Below are 18,101 nucleotides of genomic sequence, written 5' to 3'. Positions count from 1 at the left end.
CTTGACGCCACCCCGGGGCCCTTTCGAAGTTTAGCCAGTATTGCCAATGGGGTATATTCACCGAGCCGGTGAAAAAATCTGAGTATGGATCGACCCACTTAATCGGATCTGAAATGCAGTCTTTGAGACTACCAGACAACTATTTTATGCACATACGAAAGAATCTGATCAATAAATATGCCTTGACTCCCCCCCGTGGCCCGTTCGAAATTTTGCCAGTATTGCCAAAGGGGTATGTTCACCGAGCCGGAGAAAAAACTGAGTATGGGTCGAACCACTGAATAGGATCAGAAATTTGGATACAACTATTTTACACACATACGAAAGAATCGGATCAATAAATATGTCTTGATTCCACCCTCTGGCCCGTTCGAAATTTTTCCAATACTGCCAAAGGGGTATGCTCACCGAGCCGGTGAAAAAACTGAGTACGAGTCGAACCACTGAATTGAATCAGAAATTCGGTCTTGGAGACTTACATACAATATTTTATACACAAACGAAAGAATCGGATCAATAATTATGCCCTGACTCCACCCCGTGGCCCGTTTTGAAATTTTGCCAGTATTGCCAAAGGGGTATGTTCACCGAGCCGGAGAAAAAACTGAGTACGGGTCGAACTACTGAATTGAATCAGAAATTCGGTCTTGGAGACTTACATACAATATTTTATACACATACGAAAGAATCGGATCAATAATTATGCCCTGACTCCACCCCGTGGCCCGTTTTGAAATTTTGCCAGTATTGCCAAAGGGGTATGTTCACCGAGCTGGAGAAAAATCTGAGTACGGGTTGAACTACTGAATCGGATCAAAAATTTGGTGGAGGCTTCCATACAATAATTTATACACATACGAAAGAATCGAATTAATTATTATGCCCTGACTCCACCGTGACCTGTTCGAAATTTTGCCAGTATTGCCAAAGGGGTATGTTCACCGAGTCGGTGAAAAAACTGAGTATGGGTCGAACCACTGAATCGGATCAGAAATTCGGTCATGGAGACTTCATATAATATTTTATACACATACGAAAGAATCGGATCAATAATTATGCCTTGACGCCACCCCGGGGCCAGTTCGAAATTTTGCCAGTTTTGCCAAAGAGGTATGTTCACCGAGCCGGTGAAAAAATCCGAGTATGGGTCGAACCACTTAATCGGATCAGAAATGCGGTCTTGGAGACTACTATACAACTATTTTATGCACATACGAAAGAATCGGATCAATAAATATGCCTTGACTCCACCCCATCGCCCGTTCGAAATTTTGCTTGTATTGCCAAAGGGGTATGTTCAACGAGCCGGAGAAAAAACTGAGTATGGGTCGAACCACTGAATCGAATAAGAAATTTGGTCTTGGACCGTACTATCAAGAGGATTAGCCGCCAAAGGTATCTATCCAGCAGTAGATCCTTTAGATTCAACGTCAACTATGCTACAACCCCGGATCGTCGGTGAAGAACATTATGAAACTGCACAACAGGTTAAACAAACTTTACAACGTTACAAAGAACTTCAAGATATTATAGCTATTCTTGGATTAGACGAATTATCCGAAGAAGATCGTTTAACCGTAGCAAGAGCGCGAAAAATTGAGCGTTTCATATCACAACCGTTTTTCTTAGCAGAAGTCTTTACGGGTTCTCCGGAAAAATATGTTGGTTTAGTAGAAAAAATTAGAGGCTTTCAATTAATCCTTTCCGGAGAATTAGATGGTCTTCCCGAACAGGCCTTTTATTTGATAGGTAACATCGATGAAGCTACGGCGAAGGCTATCAACTTAGAAACGGAGAGCAATTTGAAGAAATGACCTTACATCTTTGTATACTGACCCCTAATCGAATTGTTTGGGATTCAGAAGTGAAAGAAATCATTTTATCTACTAATAGTGGACAAATTGGCGTATTACCAAATCACGCTCCTATTGCCACAACAGTAGATATAAGTATTTTGAGAATACGCCTTAACAACCAATGGCTAACGATGGCTCCGATGGGTGGTTTCGCTAGAATAGGTAATAATGAAATCACTGTTTTAGTAAATGATGCAGAGAAAAGTAGTGACATCGATCCACAAGAAGCTCAGCAAACTCTTGAAATAGCGGAAGATGCTTTGAGAAAAGCTGAAGGAAAGAGACAAACAATTGAGGCAAATCTAGCTTTACGACGGGCTAGGACACGAGTAGAGGCTATCAACGCCATTTCATAACCAAGTCGGTGTGTCCGAATAATCATCAATTTATACACCCTATATTTGGTTGTTTTGTTTGACTTGATTCTGTCGATTAAATACAATCAAGCGGAATCATATTTTTATGATCACATTTTTATGCAATGAAAATAAATAGAAAAGATACAAAAAAAAAGATTACTAAAATAAAATGGGTATAAAAACTTATTAGATACCATTGAACGAGGTATCTAATAAGTTCTACCTACTATTGGATTTGAACCAATGACACCCGTCGTATGAAAGCAATACTCTAACCGCTGAGTTAAGTAGGTCATTTATCTTCACAAAGAAAAACCAAAAGGGACTCCTCCCGTCGATGGATTATAAAGATCATAATACTTAGAAGCAATACCGATCAATATGATATTGGATTATGGAATAGTCATGTTGACAAGAAATTATCTACATAATAAAATATGTATTACAAGACTAAGGGTTGTAGCTCAGTTGGTAGAGCACCTCGTTTACACGCGCGCCGATGTTTTTCAGGGGAGTGCATCATGCAATCAAAAAAATTGATCTTATTGATAAATCGATGTCTTACTCGATAACTTTGAGGGAAGAAGAGAACAATAGCCTGACAAGGGTTCAGTCCGATTTAGGTGCCCAGTTAGGTGCCAAACAGACCCCACCGTTGATTTGATATATTGATAAGGTGAATACCTAGTCAATTCAATGCTAGGCTGAGTATCAGGGCCTCAAAAAAACCTCTTTTTGTCCTATGAACTTTAAGGTGTATGAAGTTTCATATTTGATTTTTAAGTAAAGCGATAGAGACTTCATTTCACTTAAGTTAATCTAGTAAGTTAATCTAGGCCAGAGGCAAACCTACGTCCAGATAACCCCCCTTGAAAAACTTTGGTAGTGTTCCTGAATCTGAATCAACATAATGACTTAGAGCACATGGAGCCTTCTTCTTATTTTTCTGTCAAAAATAAAAATGGCGGACTAGCTGATATTTCTATCAGTTAATGAAAGAGCCCAATGCACAAAAAATGCATGTTGGGTCTTTGAAACAGTTCATATCATTTTGATAATAATCAGTTTGATCTGTTTTACCGAGAAGGTCTACGGTTCGAGTCCGTATAGCCCCAGAGCCCTATACATACAATTCAAACAATTCACGAATAAATATTCGAATACAAAAAATTGTATCTTTTTTATTTGATTTTCCTCGTTATTGTTTTAACTAACCGATTGCTTCATCAAAAGACAATCATTCCTATAAGCCCATTCATTGGGAAAGCAAAAACACACTTCATTTCAATGGACCCAATTGATCTTTTTCTAGTTGTGGATAAACTAACCAACTTTTCCTCATTACTCTTCGTAGGAAAATTCTATATGGAATTTTCCTCTTTTCCTGTCGAAATCAACGAGTTAATTATACTACCCTTCTTTAGTATATCCAATTCTAGTGAATTTTGTATCATAACACGAGTCTGGTTAAAAACTCCAACCTAACCCAACCCCAATTTTGTGCACAAGATCAAGTTTGAAAAAACTAATATCTTTGCTAATGCTAAGTTTCATTGTAAACATTGTCAACAACGTAAAATAGGCTTAGTATACCTTACATAGACCTAGTCTTCTCTTCCGATAGAAAATCCTCCATCGGGATTGGATTCTAATAAAAGTAATATACCAAGATCCTTGACCCTTCTATTCTAAAGAAAATTCCTCTACATTCTCTTACATCTGACTACCTGTTCTATTCTAAACCACTAAAAAAAAGAGACAAAAGGACATATTCATAAAAAAGGGAAATTAAATCTATTCTATAAAGATAATCAAATAGAAAGGATAAAAAAAATCAATTTCAATTTCGACCAATTTATAATAACTAATAAATAGAATTCAAAATTCGAAAAAAAAAATGAGAATTCTATTTAGAATCCCTTTTCTTTAAAGAGAATTCTCGGTAAGATTGAGATGAAAACAAGAGAATTTGGATAAGAGCAATAGTTAGTTTTAACTATAACTAAAAAAAAGCAAAAGTGATGTACTAAAAATAGGATTCTAATCGATGAATCTTGAAAGGAACCACGCCCCACAAAAGGAAACTAGATTGTTAGACCAAAAGCAATTCTTACTTTAACTAAACAGTTATGAACGACTTAAAAAGCTCAAGTTGAATTTACTAATCCGGTATATTTTCCACATTTATAGGAGTGCATCTATGTTTCTGCTTTACGAATATGATATTTTTTGGGCATTTCTGATAATATCAAGTCTTATTCCTATTTTGGTATTTTTCATTTCGGGATTTTTAGCTCCGAGTAGCAAAGGACCGGAAAAACTTTCTAGTTATGAATCAGGTATAGAACCAATAGGCGACGCTTGGTTACAATTTAGAATCCGCTATTATATGTTTTCTCTAGGTTTTGTTGTTTTTGATGTTGAAACGGTTTTTCTTTATCCATGGGCAATGAGCTTCGATGTATTAGGTGTATCTGTATTTGTAGAAGCTTTAATTTTTGTTCTTATCTTAATTGTTGGTTTAGTTTATGCATGGCGAAAGGGAGCATTGGAATGGTCTTAGCTTCCGAATATTCAAACAATAAAAAGAAAAACGGAAAAAATTGAGATAGTTATGAATTCCATCAAGTTTCCCTTATTTCATCGAACAACCCAAAATTCAGTTATTTCAACTACATTAAATGATCTTTCAAATTGGTCAAGACTCTCTAGTTTATGGCCGCTTCTCTATGGTACCAGTTGTTGCTTCATTGAATTTGCTTCACTAATAGGCTCACGATTCGATTTTGATCGTTATGGACTAGTCCCAAGATTGAGCCCTAGACAAGCGGACCTTATTTTAACAGCCGAAACAGTAACAATGAAAATGGCCCCTTCCTTAGTGAGATTATACGAGCAAATGCCTGAACCAAAATATGTTATTGCTATGGGAGAATGTACAATTACAGGGGGGATGTTCAGTACTGAGTCTTATAGTACTGTTCGTGGAGTCGATAAGCTAATTCCTGAAGATGTCTATTTGCCGGGCTGTCCACCTAAACCAGAAGCAATTATAGATGCTATAACAAAACTTCGTAAGAAAATATCTCGAGAAATCTATCCAGATAGAATTATGTCTCAGCGCGAAAATCGGTGTTTTACTACCAATCAGAAGTTTCAGGTTGGGCATAGTATTCATACTGGAATTTTTGATAAAGGATTCCTTTATCAACCTCCATCTACCTCAGAGATTCCTCCTAAAACATTTTTCAAATACAAAAGTTCAGTATCTTCACACGAATTAGTAAATTAGACAGGATTCGTTTGCACAGAATAAAACGTTGTGGCTCAATCTTCAGAAATTTTATCGGAAATCTGAAATACTTATACATATACGAAAGAATCAGATCAATATTTATGCCCTGACGCCACCCCCGGGCCCGTTCAAAATTTTTCCAGTATTGACAAAGGGGTATGTTCACCGAGCAGGAGAAAAAACTGAGTATGGGTCGAACCACTGAATCGGATCAGAAATTCGGTTTTGGAGACTTCTATACAATATTTTATACACATACGAAAGAATCGGATAAAAAAATATGCCCCGACTCCACCCCGTGGCCCGTTCGAAATTTTGCCAGTATTGCCAAAGGGGTATGTTCACCGAATCGGAGAAAAAACTGAGTACGGGTCGAACCACTAAATCGAATCAGAAATTCGGTCTTGGAGACTTACATACAATATTTTATACACATACGAAAGAATCGGATCAATATATATGCCCTGAATCCACCCCATGGCTCGTTTCGAATTTTGCTAGTATTGCCAAAGGGGTATGTTCACCGAGCCGGTGAAAAATCTGAGTAAGGGTTGAACCACTGAATCGGATCAGAAATTCGATCTTGGAGACTTCCATACAATAATTTATACACATACGAAAGAATCAAATTAACTATTATGCCCTGACGCCACCCGGGGCCCGTTCGAAATTTTGCTAGTATTGCCAAAGGGGAATGTTCACCGATCCGGACAAAAAACTGAGTATGGGTCGAACCCTTAAATTGGATCAGAAATTCGGTCATGGAGACTTCCATACAATATTTTATACACATACAAAAGAATCAGATCAATAATTATGCCCTAAAGCCACTCCGAGGCCTGTTCGAAATTTTGCCTGTGTTGCCAAAAGGGTATGTTCATCGAGCCGGAGAAAAAACAAAGTATGGGTCGAACCACTGAATCGGAGCAGAAATTCGGTCTTGGAGACTACCGTACAACTATTTTAAACACATACGGAAGAATCGGATCAATAAATATGCCTTGACTCCACCCCGTGGCCCGTTCGAAATTTTGCCAGTACTACCAAAGGGATATGTTCACCGAGCCGTTGAAAAAACTGAGTATGGTTCGAACCACTGAATCGGATAAGAAATTCGGTCTTGGAGACTTCCATACAATATTTTATAAATATACGAAATAATAAGATCAATAATTATGCCCTGACGCCACCCCGGGGCCCATTCGAATTTTTTCCAGTATTGCCAAAGGGGTATGTTCACCGAGTCGGAGAAAAATCTGAGTATGGTTCGAACCATTGAATCAGATCAGAAATTCAGTCTTTGAGACTCTCGTACAATATTTTATACACATACAAAAGAATCGGATCAATAATTATGCACTGACGCCAACCCGGGGCCAGTTCGAAATTTTGACAGACCGAGCCGGAGAAAAATCTGAGTATGGGTCGAATCACTGAATCGGATCAGAAATTCGGTCTTGGAGACTTCTATACAATATTTTATACACATACGAAAGAATCGGATAAATAATTATGCCCTGACGCCATCCCGGAGCCCGTTCGAAATTTTGCCAGTATTGCCAAAGGGGTATATTCACCGAGCAGGAGAAAAAACAGAGTATGGGTCGAACCAATAATTCAAATCAGAAATTTGGTATTGGAGACTTCCATACAATTATTTTATACACATAAGAAAGAATCGGATCAATAAATATGTCTTGACTCCACCCTGTGGCCCGTTCGAAATTTTTCCAATACTGCCAAAGGGGTATGCTCACCGAGCCGGTGAAAAAACTGAGTACGGGTCGAACCACTGAATTGAATCAGAAATTCGGTCTTGGAGACTTACATACAATATTTTATACACATACGAAAGAATCGGATCAATAATTATGCCCTGACTCCACCCCGTGGCCCGTTTTGAAATTTTGCCAGTATTGCCAAAGGGGTATGTTCACCGAGCCGGAGAAAAAACTGAGTATGGGTCGAACCATTGAATTGGATCAGAAATTCGGTCTTGGAGACTTCCATTCAATATTTATACACATACAAAAGAATCGGATCAATAACTACGCCTTGATGCCACCCCGGAGCCAGTTCCAAATTTTGCCAGTATTGCCAAAGGAGTATGTTCACCGAGCCGGAGAAAAAACGGAGTATGGGTCGAACAAATGAATCGGATTAGAAATTCGGTCTATGATACTTCCATACAATATTTTATTCACATACGAAAGAATCGGATCAATAATTATGCCCAGACGCCAACCCGGGCCTGTTCGAAATCTTGCCAGTATTGTAGAAGGGGTATGTTCACCGAGCCGGAGAAAAAACTTAGTATAGGTCGAACCACTGAATCGGATAAGAAATTCGGTATTGGAGACTTCCAACAATATTTTATAAATATACGAAAGAATCGGATCAATAATAATTCCCTGAGCCACCCCGGGGCCAGTTCGAAATTTTGCAAGTATTACGAATGAGGTATGTTCACCGAGAGAAAAAATTGAGCATGGGTCGGACCACTGAATTAGATCAGAAATTCGGTCGTGGAGACTTCCATACAATATTTTATACACATACGATAGAATCGGAACAATAATTATGTCCTGGTGCCAGCTCGGGGCCCGTTCGAGATTTTTCTAGTATTTCCAAAGGGGTATGTTCACCGAGTCAGAGAAAAACTGAGTATGGGTCGAACCACTAAATCGGATCAGTGATTCGGTCTTGGAGATTTCCATACAATATTTTATAAATATGCGAAAGAATTGAATCAATAATTATTCCCTGACGCCACCCCGGGGCCAGTTTGAAATTTTGCCAGTATTGCCAATTGAGTATGTTCACCGAGCCGGAGAAAAAACTGAGTATGGGTCGAACCACTGAATCGGATCAGAAATTCGGTCTTGTAGACTTCCATACAATAACTTATACACGTACGAAAGAATCGGATCAATAATTATTCCACGACGCCACCCCGGGGCCCGTTCGAAATTTTGCTAGTATTGCCAAAGTGGTATCTTCACTGAGCCGGAGAAAAATCTGAATATGGGTTGAACCACTGAATCGGATCAGAAATTCGGTCTTGGAGACTTCCATACAATATTTTATAAATATACGAAAGAATCGGATCAATAATTATGCCCCGACGTCACCCCGGGGCCCGTTCGAATTTTTGCAAGTATTGCCAAAAAGGTATGTTCACCGCGCCGGAGAAAAAACTGAGTATGCGTCGAACTACTTAATCGGATAAGAAATTCGGTCTTGGAGACTTCCATATAATATTTTATGCACACCCGAAATAATCGGATCAATAACTATGCCCAGACCCCACCCCGGAGCTTGTTCGAAATTTTGTCAGTATTGCCAAAGGGTATGTTCACCGAGCCGTATTAAAATATGAGTATGGGTCGAACCACTGAATCGGATCATAAATTCGGTCTTCGGGACTTCAATACAATATTTTATAAATATACGTAATAATCGGATTAATAATTATGCCCTGAGGCCACCCCGGGGGCTCTTCGAATTTTTGCCAGTATTGCCAAAGGGGTATGTTGACCGAACCGGATAAAAAACTGAGTATGGGTCGAACCACTAAATCGGATAAGAAATTCGGTCATGGAGACTTCCATACAATATTTTATACACATACGAAAGAATTAGATCAATAATTATGCCCTGACGCCACGCGGGCCCGTTCGAATTTTTGCCCGTATTGCCAAAGGGGTATGTTCACCAAGCTGGAGAAAAAGCTGAGTATAGGTCGAACCACTGAATCGGATCAAAAATTCGGTCTTGGAGACTTCCATACAATATTTTTATAAATATACGAAATAATCGGATCAATAATTATGCCCTGACGCCACCCCGGGGCCCGTTCGAAATTTTGCCATGATTGCCAAAGAGGTATGTTCACCGCGCCGGAGAAAAAATTGAGTATGGGTCGAACCGCTGAATCGGATCAGAAATTCGGTCTTGGAGACTTCATTACAGTATTTTTTACACATACGAAATATTGGATCAATAATTATGCCCTAACGCCACCCCGGCCCGTTTGAAATTTTGTCCGTATTGCCAAAGGGGTATGTTCACCGAGCCGGAGAAAATACTGATTATGGGTCGAACCACATAATCGGATCAGAAATTCGGTCTTGGAGACTTCCATACAATATTTTAGACACATACAAAAGAATCAGATCAATAATTATGCCCTTACGACACCCTGGGTGGCCTTTCGAAATTTTGCCAGTATTGCCAAAGGGGTATGTTCACCGAGCCGGAGAAAAATCTGAGTATGGGTCGAACCACTGAATCGTATTAGAAACTCATTCTTGGAGACTACCATATAATATTTTATAAATATACGAAAGAATTGTTTCAATAATTATGCCCTGACGCCACCCCGGGGCCTGTTAGAAATTTTGTTAGTATTGCCAAAGAGGTATGTTCACCGCGCTGGAGATAAAACTGAGAATGGGTAGTACCACTGAATCGGATCAGAAAATCGGTCTTAGAGACTTCCATACTATATTTTATGCACACACAAAAGTATCGGATCAATAATTACGCCCTGACGCCACGCCGGGGCCCGTTCTATATTTTTCCTGTATTTCCGAAGAGGTATATTCATCGAGCCAGTGAAAAAACCGAGTATGGGTGGAACCACTGAATCGGATCAGAAATTCGGTATTAGAGACTTCCATATAATATTTTTTACACATACGAAATAATCGGATTAATAATTATGCTCTGGCGCCAACCCCGGGACCCGTTCGAAACTTTGCCATCATTGCCTGAGGGGTATGTTCACCGAGCCGGAGAAAAACTGAGTATGAGTCGAACCACTGAATCGGATCTGAAATCGGTCTTAGAAACTTCCATACAATATTTTATACACGTACGAAATAATCGGATCAATAATTATGCCCTGACATTATGCCGGGGCCCGTTCGAAATTTGCTAGTATTGCCAAAGGGATATGTCCATCGAGCCGGAGAAAAAACTGAGTATGGGTCGAACCACTGAATCGGATCAGAAATTCGGTCTTGGAGACTTCTATACAATATTTTATAAATATACGAATGAATCGGATCAATAATTATGCCATGACGCTACCCCGAAGCCCGTTCGAAATTTTGCAAATATTGCCAAAGAGGTATGTTCACCGCGCCAGAGAAAAAACTGAGTATGGGTCGAACCACTGAATCGGATCTGAAATCCGGTCTTGGAGACTTCCATACGGTATTTTATACACATATGATATAATCAGATCAATAATTATGCCCTAATGCCACACAGGGTCCCGTTCAAAATTTTGCCAGTATTGCCAAAGGGGTAAGTAAGTTCACCGAGCTGGAGAAAAAACTGAGTATGGGTCGAACCACTGAATCGGATCAGAATTCGGTCTTAGAGACTTCCATACAATATTTTATTCACATACGAAAGAATCAGATCAATAATTATGCCCTAACGCCACCCCGACGCCCGTTCGAAATTTTGGCAGTATTGACAAAGGGGTATGTTCACCGAGCAGGAGAAAAAACTGAATACGGGTCGAAACGCTGAATTTGATAAGAAATTCGGTCTTGGAGACTTCCGTACAATATTTTATAAATTTACAAAAGAATCGGATTAATAATTATGCCCTAACGCAACCCCGGAGCCCGTTCAAAATTTTGCCAATATTGCCAAAGGGGTATGTTCACCGAGCCGGAGAAAAAACTGAGTATGGGTCGAACCCCTGAATCGGATCACAAATTCGGTTTTGGAGACGTCCGTACAATATTTTATAAACTTACGAAAGAATCAGATTAACAATTATGCCTGACGCCACCCCGGGGCCCGTTCGAAATTTTTCCAGTTTTACCAAAGGTGTATGTTCACCGCATCGGAGAAAAAACTGAGTATAGGTCGAACCACTGAATCGGATAAGAAATTAGGTCTTGGAGACATCCATACAATATTTTATAAACATACGAAAGAATTGAATCAATAATTATGCCCTGACGCCACCCCGGGGCCCGTTCGAAATTTTGCCAGTATTGCCAAAGGGGTGTGTTCACCGAGCCGGAGAAAAAAACTGAGTATGGGTCGAACCACTGAATCGGATCAGAAATTCGGTCTTTGAGACTTCCATACACTATTATATAAACATACGATAGAATCAGATCAATAATTATGCCCTGACGCCACCTCGGGTCCCGTTCGAAATTTGGTAGTATTGCCAAAGGGATATGTTCACCGAGCGGGAGAAAAAAACTGAGTATGGGTCGAACCACTGAATCGGATAAGAAATTCGGTCTTGGAGACTTCCATACAATATTTTATAAACATACGATTGATTCGGATAAATAATTATGCCCTGACGCCACCCAGGGGCCAGTTCAAAATTTTGCCAGTTTTGCCAAAGTTCACCGAGCATGAAAAAAAACTGAGTATGGGTCGAACCCCTGAATCGGATCACAAATTCGATTTTGGAGACGTCCATACAATATTTTATGAACATACGAAATAATCAGATCAATAATTATGCCTGACGCCACCTCGGGGCCAGTTCGAAATTTTCCCAGTTTTACCAAAGGTGTATGTTCACCGCATCGGAGAAAAAACTGAGTATAGGTCGAACCACTGAATCGGATAAGAAATTAGGTCTTGGAGACATCCATACAATATTTTATAAACATACGAAAGAATCGAATCAATAATTATGCCCTGACGCCACCCTGGGGCCCGTTCGAAATTTTGTCAGTATTGCCAAAGGGGTATGTTCACCGAACTGGAGAAAAAACTGAGTATGGGTCGAACCCCTGAATCGGATCACAAATTCGGTTTTGGAAACGTCCGTACAATATTTTATAAACATACGAAAGAATCAGATCAATAATTATGCCTGACGCCACCTCGGGGCCCGTTCGAAATTTTGCCAGTTTTACCAAAGGTGTATGTTCACCGCATCGGAGAAGAAACTGAGTATAGGTCGAACCACTGAATCGGATAAGAAATTAGGTCTTGGAGACATCCATACAATATTTTATAAACATACGAAAGAATCTAATCAATAATTATGCCCTGACGCCACCCCGGGGCCCCTTCGAAATTTTGCCAGTATTGCCAAAAGGGTATGTTCACCGAGCCGGATAAAAAACTGAGTATGGGTCGAACCGCTGAATCGGATCAGAAATTCGGTCTTGGAGACTTCCATACATTATTTTATAGACAAACGATAAAATCGGATCAATAATTATGCCCAGACGCCACCCCGGGGCCCGTTCGAAATTTTGCTAGTATTGCCGAAGGGGTATGTTCACCGAGCCAGAGAAAAAACTCAGTATGGGTCGAACCACTGAATCGGATAAGAAATTCAGTCTTGGAGACTTCCATACAATATTTTATAAACATACGATAGAATCGGATCCATAATTATGCCCTGACGCCACCCCGGGGCCCGTTCGAAATTTTTCCAGTATTGCCAAAGGGGTATGTTCACCGAGCCGGAGAAAAAACTGAGTATGGGTCGAACCACTGAATCGGATCAGAAATTCGGTCTTGGAGACTTCCACACACTATTTTATAAACATACGATAAAATCAAATCAATAATTATGCCCTGACGCCACCTCGGGGCCCGTTCGAAATTTGGCAATATTGCCAAAGAGGTATATTCACCGAGCTGGAGAAAAAAACTGAGTATGGGTCGAACCACTGAATCGGATAAGAAATTCGGTCTTGGAGACTTCCATACTATATTTTATAAACATACGATTGATTCGGATCAATAATTATGCCCTGACGCCACCCCGGGGCCAGTTCAAAATTTTTCCAGTTTTGCCAAAGGGGTATGTTCACCGTGCCGGAGAATAAACTGAGTTTAGGTCGAACCATTGAATCGGATCAGAAATTTGGTCTTGGAGACTTACATTCAATATTTGATAAACATACGAAAGAATCGTATAAATAATTATGCCCTGACGCCACCCCCGGGGCCCGTTCGAAATTTTGCCACTATTGCCAAAGGGGTATGTTCACCGAGCCGGTGAAAAAACTGAGTATGGTTCGAACACATCTGAATCGGATCACAAATTCGGTCTTGGAGATTTCCATACAATATATAATACACATACGAAAGAATCAGATCAATAATTATGCTCTGACGCCACCCTAGAGCCCGTTCGAAATTTTGCCAGTATTGCCAAAGGGGTATGTTTACCGAGCGGGAGAAAAAACTGAGTATGGGTCGAACCACTGAATCGGATCAGAAATTCGGTATTGGAGACTTCCATACAATATTTTATAAACATACAATAGAATCGGATCAATAATTACGCCCTGATGCCACCTCGGGGCCCGTTCGAAATTTTATCAGTATTGCTAAATGGGTATATTCACCGAACAGAGAAAAAACTGAGTATGGATCGATCCACTGAATCGGATCAGAAATTCGGTTTTGGATACTTTCATTCAATATTTTATAAACATTCGAAAGAATCGGATCAATAATTATGCCCTGACGCTAGGGCTGTCACTTTTACCCGAAACCCAACCCGAGAAAACACGTACCCGAAACCGAACTAACCCGACTCGAAAAACACGTACCCGAACCCGAACTAACCCGACCCGAAAAACCCGAACCCGAGAAAAGACTAACCCGAACTCGAACCGAAGTAATTCTGGTTGGTTCTCAGGTTTGATTTATAAGTTTCGGGTCAACCCAGATACCCCGAATAAACTTTTTGTTTTGAAATTAAATATGTATTTATGTATAATAGGCTTAGTATATGCCACTAAAGTTATCAAAATCTAGTCATAATCGATTGTTGTCATTACACTATTATAGATCGATTGTTTATTGTTAATTTATGTTATCTGTTTATTACTAATAACAACCGTAATCGAACAACCAAATCAGCCCGATTGAAAGCGATTATGGTTCAAGTTAGTTTTACTCTTATTTTGGATTGTTTTATCAAGTTATGTTGATTTATTATTTGATTATTTGCTTACGAGCAAAGAATAATATGCTATTTTAACTTTAACACATATGATAGAATCAGATCAATAATTATGACCTGACGCCACCCCCGCGGCTCGTTCGAAATGTTGCCAGTATTGACAAAGGGGTATGTTCACCAAGCCGGAGAAAAATTGAGTATGAGTCAAACCACTAAATTGGATTAGAAGTTCGGTCTTGGAGACTTTCATACAATACATTATAAATGTACGAAAAAATCGGATCAATAATTATGCCCTGACGCCACCCCGGGGCCCGTTCTAAATTTTGCCAGTGTTGCCAAAGAGGTATTTTCACCGAGCCGGAGAAAAAACTGAGTATGGGTCGAACCACTGAATCATATTAGAAATTCGGTCTTGGAAACTTCCATACAATATCTTTTACACATACGAAAGAATCGGATCAACATTTATGCCCTGATGCCACCCCGCGGCCCGTTCGAAATTTTGCCAGTATTGCCAAATGGGTATGTTCACCGAGCCGGAGAAAAAACTCAGTATGGGTCGAACCACTGAATCATATCAGAAATTCAATCTTAGAGACTTTCATACAATATTTTATAAATATTCGATAGAATCGGATCAATAACTATGCCCTGACGCCACCCCGGGCATGTTCGAAATTTTGCCTGTATTGCCAAAAAGATATGTTCACCGAGCCGAAGAAAAAACTTAGTATGGGTCGAACCACTGAATCGGATCAGAAATTCGGTCTTGGAGACTTTCATACAATATTTTATAAACATACGATAGAATCAGATCAATAATTATGCCCTGACGCCACCTCGGGGCCCGTTCGAAATTTTTCCAGTATTGCCAAAAGGATATGTTTACTGAGCCGAAGAAAAAATTGAGTATGGTTCGAACCACTGAATCGGATCAGAAATTCAGTCACAAAGACTTCCATAAAATATTTTATACGCATACGAAATGAATCAGATAAATAATTATGCCATGACGCCACCCAGGGGCCCGTTCGAAATTTTTCCAGTATTGCCAAATGGGTATGTTTACCGAGCCGGAGAAAAAACTGAGTATGGGTCGAACCACTGAATCGGATAAGAAATTCGGTCTTGGAGACTTCCATACAGTATTTTATACACATACGATAGAATCGGATCAATAATTATGCCCTGACGCCACCCCGGGGCTCGTTCGAAATTTTGCCTGTATTGCCAAAGTGGTATGTTCACCGAGCCGGAGAAAAAGCTGAGTATGGGTCGAACCACTGAATCGAATCATTGTCTTGGGAACCTCCACAAAATATTTTATACGCATACGAAAGAATCGGATAAATAATTATGCCATGACGCCACCCCGGGGCCCGTTCGAAATTTTGCCAGTATTGCCAAAGGGGTAAGTTTACCGAGCCAGAGAAAAATCTGAGTGTGGGTCGAACCACTAAATCGGATCATAAATTCGGTATTGGAGACTTTCATACAATATTTTATACACATACGAAATAATCAGATCAATAATTATCCCATGACGCCACCCCGGGCTAGTTAGAAATTTTTCCAGTATTGCTAAAGGGGTATATTCACCGAGTCAGAGAAAAAACGAAGTATGGGTCGAACCACTGAATCGGATCAAAAATTCGGTCTTGTAGACTTTCATATAATATTTTATAAATATACGAAAGAATCAGATTAATAATTATGCCCTGACGCCACCCCGGGGCCATTCGAAATTTTGTTAGTGTTGCCAAAAAGGTATGTTCACCGAGCCGGAGAAAAAACTGAGTATGGTTCAAACCACTGAATCGGATCAGTAATTCGGTATTGGAGACTTTCATACAATATTTTATACACATAAGAAAGAATCAAATCAATAATTATGCCCTGACGCCACCCCCGGGGCCCGTTCGAAATTTTGCCAGTATTGCCAAAAGGGGTATGTTCACCGCGCCAGAGTAAAAACTGAGTTTGGGTCGAACCACTGAATCTAATTAGAAATTCGGTATTGGAGACTTCCATAGAATATTTTATACACATACGAAAGAATCGCATCAATAATTATGCCTGACGCCACCCCGGGGCCCTTTCGAAATTTTGTTAGTATTGCCAAAGGGGTATGTTCATCGAGCCAGAGAAAAAACTGAGTATGGGTCGAACCACTGAATCAGATCAATTATTATTTTGACAATTTTTTAGGATGTGTAAATTTTGGCAATTAACTTAAAATATGATTTTTTTTATATGATCTTTTATTGATTTCAATTTTTTTATTATATGATTTTGTTGAACTGTGTCTTTTTTACATGTTCTTTGTTGATGTTTTCAGATTAAAAAATAAGTTTAGTAAAAACGTTTGTCAACTACTATAAAATGCTAATGTTTAATATTTTAAAATTAATACTAATGTTGGAATTTATTAAGACACAAGGTTGATCGGTTAAAAGTCAAAATTTAGAATTAGGCAATTTGTTAACAAAGAACTTTCCAAAATTGGATGATGAAAGAGTGTTTGCCTCAATTTAGAATAGTTAGATCAAGAGTTAAAATACATTTAAACTTTCAATTGCAATAAAAAAAAATAAGAAAAACAATAAGAGTTATTCCTAAATTTTGATGATAAAAGTTTTTGCCTCAGTTTAGAATGGTTAAATCAAAGGATAAAATGCATTCAATATTTCAATTGCAACAAATAAGAAGAAGAAAAGAAGCTAAGTAACTTGTGAATAACATTTTTTTCATGTTTCATATTTTGTAATTATTTATACTATTCTTTTTTGCTATTACAAACCCGTGTATTACACGGGTTCTATCCTAGTGGTATAATATAAGGCCATGTGTAGTGGGCGCAAAAAAAGGGCGATTTGGGGCGCGAACACCGCCCCCCTAGGCGAAATTGGGGTGAATTTTTGGCGAAATGGGTGGGGGCGTGGGTTATTTGTCGCTGGAGGAGATGAAGTTTATTATTATTATATTATTATTATGTATATGTATATGTATATGTATATATGTTGTGTGTGTGTATATATGTATATGTATATGTATATGTATATATGTTGTGTGTGTGTGTATATGTATATGTATATATGTTGTGTGTGTGTATATATATGTATATGCAAAATGAATCCTAGAAACAACCCGAACCACCCATTCCCTCCTTTCGGTCAACACCATGGTTCGCAAAACCAACCAAACGTGAACTTACAATGGAACCCGATGAACCTAAACCAACCGAGCTATCCGTTTCAATTTCCCGACCCGAACCTAAACATGTACGCCAACCGAGCTATATGTATTTTTTTTGTATTTCTTTTAAATTTTAATGTATTTTTATTTAATTATATGAATAAATTGGTTTTTATTTGATTAGTTTAATTATAAAAAGAAAATAATAAAAAAGATACTGTGGGCCCAATTTGTAGCCCCTACACCATTACACCCCAAAAACAAATTCTCACCCCTTGTTAACTGGGCGTCACGTGTCACAATTCATCCCATTTGTAGCCCCTCCATTACACATAGCCTAATGATCAAACAGAGACAAACGTTACATAAACAATTTTAGTTTAAAATCATAAAACTAGTTTTATCTTTTCTTTCAAATACGGTACGTAAAACGGTTACCTAAGAGTCTATTTCATTTTCTTTCTAGC

At 39.0% G+C, this 18,101-nt stretch overlaps 1 pseudogene; it reads left to right on the top strand.

Annotated features, from left to right (window-relative positions):
- The first annotated feature begins 1,436 nt into the window (after nt 1-1,436).
- Nucleotides 1,437-2,212, top strand: LOC143534894 (ATP synthase epsilon chain, chloroplastic pseudogene; annotated as a pseudogene).
- Nucleotides 2,213-18,101: the final 15,889 nt, after the last annotated feature.

This window comes from Bidens hawaiensis, unplaced genomic scaffold (genome assembly GCF_021521415.1).
Source record: "Bidens hawaiensis isolate Kalapana, Puna unplaced genomic scaffold, B.hawaiensis_p1.1 tig00010347_1, whole genome shotgun sequence".
Lineage (NCBI taxonomy): Eukaryota > Viridiplantae > Streptophyta > Magnoliopsida > Asterales > Asteraceae > Bidens > Bidens hawaiensis.
This window is presented reverse-complemented; position numbering and strand designations above follow the sequence as displayed.